The following is a 6,047-nucleotide window of genomic DNA, read 5'->3' as shown; positions in this document are numbered from 1 at the left end:
AACTGTCCTTTCCTTCCCTAAAGCACACGAGGAGAATCTCACTGACTTGTGTTGTAATAGCTCAGTTCCTTGTGCCTTGCTGTAGGTACAATTTCTATAGCTAGAGAGACAAAATATTTACTAAAAAGAAAGACAAGATACAAAGCACATACAGCAATACACATATGAGAACTCTGGGCTGAGGAAGAAGTTGTTCTTCTATAGATATCTAGCTAGTCTATCACTGGGGTGGCCTTTCCAAAGTACTAGGACAAGTACTCAGTGTATAAACTACAGGGCCTTTGTAAGCCAAAGGTGCCATTAAGTTGCTGCAGCTGAATTTGCCTGTCCCAGACTGCCACACAGAATCCCTGCCTGCCTGCTTTCCCTTCTGCCTGCCTGCTTTATTGTATGCCATCTCAGATCTTTCTGGAAGCAGGCAGGATGCACATTATAAACGTCAAATAACCAGTGTTGAGTTTCCAATAATAAAGAAACCTTCTCCGTTAGTCTTCTTTGCTAACTCAGTATCCCACTGGCCTTAAAGTATTTTCCTGGTTAAAACTCCTCAAGCTTTAGGAGAATAAATTTCAAAGGAGGAAGTAAAAATTTAATCCATTTGGTTCCTACGTAGGAATAAACAAAGGTCAGAGGAAAACTGTGAAGCTTGTAGAAAATATAATCAATCCTTGTGTATCTGTCCAAACACAGAAGTAAATGAAAAGACGTCCCAAGCCCAATATGCATTTTGTGGACTAAGTCAAGAGTGTGTGTGTTCACCATGTTTTTGGACTATGGGGGAAACCAAGACCAAAACAATACTTCAAGACAGTGCTATTATTGAGACCCAAGCCAGGGAGTGATGAAAAACACTTAAACTCATTCCACAGATGAGTCTGAGAGGCAGATAACATCACTGGAGAACTTCATCTTACCATCATCCACAGGAAAGATGCCAGATATCGAAAAGCAACATCCCAAGTAGGGTAAAGGAAGCATAAATTGCAAGTTCATATGTTTTTAATAGCTAAAGATAAAGCTTAAAGAGGAAGCAAATTCTGATCCTAAGTCCTTGCTGAGATGGAAGAGAGAAAGAGGCCAGGTCTGCAGGTGCATGGAGCTGAAATGCTCAGGATCCACAGTGAGGGACGCTGTCTCGGGATGAGGCAGTTCTTGGCCCTCGGAGTTTTCCCTGAGCTGCTGAAAGGAGAAGCAAGCCACAAGCAGGACAGCTGGCTGGGTGATGGGTTGGATATTAGGTGTGGGGAGGGACAGGAGCTTAAGAAGCAGAAGAGAAAGCACAGAGTTAAAGGGAAGGCAGCTGTGGGCAGGTGTCCAGAAAGCCTGTGACACAGCTTGAAGGTGAAACCCACAGTGTGTCTTCTGGTCCTCCATTCTCTAGAAATCCTTCTTTGGTCCTTCCCTCTCACCTAATGAATGATGATACCCTTTTCCTCCTCTTATTTCTCTGGCAGAACCTCCAGGACAAAGGCAAAAAGAAGAAAAGATTGAGGGATTCCTTACGCGTTTCTTCACTTTAATAGAAATGCTTTTAAAAATTTCACCAATAAGTTTACTTTTTGAAAATTACCTTTCATCAAGTTAATAATGTTCTTTTTCTGCCTAGTTTCTTAACAGTAATTTTTAATCACTAATCAATGTTGAATTTTATTTAATGCTTTTTCAGCATCTATCAGATGATCAGTTTTTCCTCCTTTAATTTCTTAAGGTGGTATATCACATTAATAGATTTTTAACAGTTGGGCTATCTTTGCAAACTTCAAATGAAGATTGATATGTAGTATACCAACCATGGTCATATTTACAAAGCTAAAATATATTGTTTGACAAACAACTTATTGTGAATTATACTTTTACATATTTGAAATTACCTATAATGATATAATTTAATTTATATTTCACAAATGACCTCTAGTGAATTTTATGAAAAATGAGAACAGTACCAAAAAATACAGATTCAAGATATGTGGTTTTGAGGGAATTCCCTGGCTGTCTAGTGGTTAGCGCTCAGGGCTTTCCCTGCCAGGGCCTAGGTTCGATCCCTGGTCTGGGAAGTAAGATCCTGCAAGCTGTGCACTGCGGCCAAAAAAATAAACAGATATGTGGGTTCCATAAATATTCCCTTTAAAATAAAGGAGGAGAAATTATACATGGAATATTTAGTTGGCTATTCCTTTACGTATATTTAGTGATTTTTAAAATCTATTTTGTGCAGATCCCTATTTGCTACACATGCAACAGTTTGTAGCTAGAAATTCTCACACTCAGGGTGACAATCTCCCATTGACATTACAATATGATCATTGAAGAAACAGCAACAACTGTTATTTATTTTGCCAACATGTGTTGTACATTTAAGATCTATTATTTGCAAAGTATTGCTGAAAAAAGAATCCAGTTAACTCCTCTTTGCAAATCTACATATATGTTTCTCTTTTTAAAAATTTATTTTATTTTTATGTATTTTTGGCTGTGTTGGGTCTTTGTTGCTGCACGTGGGCTTTCTCTAGTTGCAGCGAGTGGGGGCTACTCTTCTTTGCAGTGCGTGGGCTTCTCATTGTGGTGGCTTCTCTTGTTGCGGAGCACGGGCTCCGGGCGCGTGGAGTAGTTGCGGCTTGCTGGCTCTAGAGCGCAGGCTCAGTAGCCGTGGCTCGCGGGCTTAGTTGCTCCGCGGAATGTGGGATCTTTCCGGGCCAGGGCTCGAACCCCCGTCTTCTGCGTTGGCAGGTGGATTCTTAACCACTGCGCCACCAGGGAAGCCCTACATATATGTTTCTTTATCCACATAAGTGTAGTCTGTATTACAATTAAAATTTTTGATAGTATGTTAAGAGCCCCTAAATACCTATATACCCTTGTGCAGAGAAAGCACATCTTTTGTCACATCCCCAAATGTCTCAGGTTAGACTTCGACCATGTTCCTCAGAACTCTGAAAATAAGGAGGGCAGAGGGCAGGAGGACCCACAAAAGATTAAGAATACCCTTCAGAACAGTGAGTGTCCCTTGTTTCCATTAGGATATTAATAAATGTACCTAATTTAATTTTTTTAAGAAAGTTTTATGTCAGTAGAAGCTATACTATATCTGAGATAACAAATCCCATGAGCTTAAAATCTGTTAAAAGTCTTCATTTTATCTGTCCCTACTTAATCCTTTTCAATTTTCTACAGGTTCTAGCAGTCTGGAGTTTGTTGAACAAGACTGTGATGTCATACAGACTTTAAGCAGGACCCCTTGCAGCCCTTGCTGAAGAGCGCTGAAACTTTTCTCCTGCTCCCTTTCTCCTGATTCTTTGATGATATCCAACCCAAGAGTGTTGGACACATTGAAAATTGTCCCAATACCAATAAAGCTAAAATGTTCATCAAGTAAATTCATAGAATATGTCTAGAAGTGGCAAGAACTTCCTTTTACAGATAGAAAAGCACAGTCATGAGAGGTAAGAGAATGATTCAAAATTCACGTCATTGAGTTCAAGTCCCAGTTCCATGTGTACTATTTGTTTTTGTTTGTTTGTTTGTTTCGGTACGCGGGCCTCTCACTGTTGTGGCCTCTCCCGTTGCGGAGCACAGGCTCCGGACGCGCAGGCTCAGCGGCCATGGCTCACGGGCCCAGCCGCTCCACAACATGTGGGATCTTCCCAGACCGGGGCACGAACCCGTGTCCCCTGCATCGGCAGGCGGACTCTCAATCACTGCACCACCAGGGAAGCCCTACTTAGATCTTTAATTTCCCTCAGCAATATTTTATAGTTTTCAGTGTACAAAACTTATACTTTTTTGTTAGATTTATTCCTAGGCATTTTATTATTTTTTTTCTTAAGATCATTTTTGAATTGTTCAGTACTAGCACCTAGAAATATAACTGTTTTTTGTACATTGATCATGTATTATGTAACTTCGCTGAACTCATAGTTTTTTGATGGAGTTTTTAGAATTTTCTATATACAGTTACCTGCAAGTAAGACAGTTTCACTTATTCTTTTCCAATCTGAACGCCTTTTATTTCTTTTTCTTGCATGATTACACTGGCTAGAACCTAAGTAGCAAGAGTGGACATCAGTGCCTTATTCTCAATATTCTTTCAACAAGCATGATGTTAGCTGTAGGTTTTTGTAGATGCCTTTTTGATCACAGTGAAGTTTCCCTTCTATCCCAAGTTTGTTGAGAGTTTTATCATGAAGGGATGTTGGATTTAAAATACTTTATTGAAATTTTCATGCTGTTTTCTCCTTTATTCTATTAATGGTGTTATATTGATTTTCAGATATTAAACCTTCCTTGCATCACTGGAATAAATCCTACTTAATCATGGTGTATAATCCTTTTTATATGCTGCTAGATTCTGTTTGCTAGTATTTTGTTGAGGATTTTAATCTCTATATTCATAAGAGATATTGGTCTGTAGTTTTCTTTTCTTGTGATGTCTTTTCCTGGCTTTGGGTGGTATCAGGGAAATACTGGCCTCAAAGAATGAGCTGGGAAGTATTCCCTCCTCCTCTGTGTTCTTTTTATAAAAAATATTTATTTATTTATTTGGCTCCACCAGATCTTAGTTGTGGCATGCAGGATCTTCGTTGCAGCATGTGGGATCTAGTTCCCTGACCAGGTATCGAACCCAGGCCCCCTGCATTGTGAGCTCAGAGTCTTAACCACTGGACCACCAGGGTAGTCCCTCCTTTGTTTTCTGTAAGAGTTTGTGAAGGACTGGCATTATTTCTTCTTTAAATATTTGATAGAAATCACCAGTGAAGTCATCTGGGCCTGAGTTTTTCTTTGTGGAAGATTTTAAAGCATTAATTCAAGTTCTTTACTATTCAGATTCTCTAATTCTTTTGAGTGTTTCAGTATTTGGGGTCCTTTTGTCTTTGTAGGAATTGGTCCATTTCATTTGTCTGATTTGTTGACATAAAATTGTTCATATTATTCCCTTATAATCCATTTATATATTGTAAATTTGATAGTAAATTCCCTTCATTCCTCATTTTGGTAACTTGTCTTTTCTTTTTTTCTTGGTCAAGTGTGTCAATTTTGTTGATCTTTATAAAGGATTTATTTCACTGATATTCTCTATTGTCTCTCTGTTTTCTATTTCATTTATTTTCCCCTCTAATCTTTATTTCCATCCTTCTTACTTTGGGTTTAGTTCTCCCACCCCCTCATTATTTAAGTGGAATCTTAGGTTATTGACTTGAGATCTTTGTTTTCTTTCCCAATATAGGTGTTTACAGCCAAAAATATTCCTCTGAGCAATGCTTTGGCTTCATCCCATACATCCTGATGTGTTTTGATTTTCATTCAGTGCAAAATATTTTCCGATCTTCCTTGTGATTTCTTCTTTGACCTACAGGTTATTAAAATCTTTTTTGGTTTAATTTCCAAATATTTGTGGATTTCCCAAATTTTCTTCTGCTATTGACTTCTAATTAAATTCTACTGTGGTAGTAAAAATACTTTGTATGGTTTTAATTGTATTGATATTAGTTCTATGGTCTATTCTGGAGAATATTTCATGTACACCTAAGAAGAATATACATTTTGCTGTTGTTGGGCGAAGTGTTCTATAGATGACATTTAGTTTAAGTTGGTTGATAGGGTTGTTCCAAGTCTTCTGTATCCTTGCTGGATCAGGGCTATCTTTTAAAAACATAGAATAAATGACCTCATTCATATAATCCTCTTGCGGCTTTCTACTGACTTTAGAATAACAGATTTCTCCCACTCCTACCTCTCTCTATGCATTCATCATGTACCACTCTCCACTTTGCTCAATTAACTCAATTAGCAAGCTAAAGCTATCCTTGTATTCTATTATTGATAAGATCCATTATAAAGATACAATTAAAATGGTGTGGTACTGGTACAAGGAAAAACGAACTGATCAGTGAAACAGAATAGAGTCCAGAAACAAATTCACACATATATGATCACCTTTTACATGACAAAGGTGTAAGAGAAGGATGGTTTTTCTCAATAAATAATGCTGGGACAACTGGAAATCCGTAAGAGAAAACTTCTACCTTAAATCCTATTAACAAAATATTAAC

The sequence above is a fragment of the Neophocaena asiaeorientalis genome, unplaced genomic scaffold, assembly GCF_003031525.2.
Source record: "Neophocaena asiaeorientalis asiaeorientalis breed wild unplaced genomic scaffold, Neophocaena_asiaeorientalis_V1.1 scaffold110, whole genome shotgun sequence".
Classification (NCBI taxonomy): Eukaryota; Metazoa; Chordata; class Mammalia; order Artiodactyla; family Phocoenidae; genus Neophocaena; species Neophocaena asiaeorientalis.
This window is presented reverse-complemented; position numbering follows the sequence as displayed.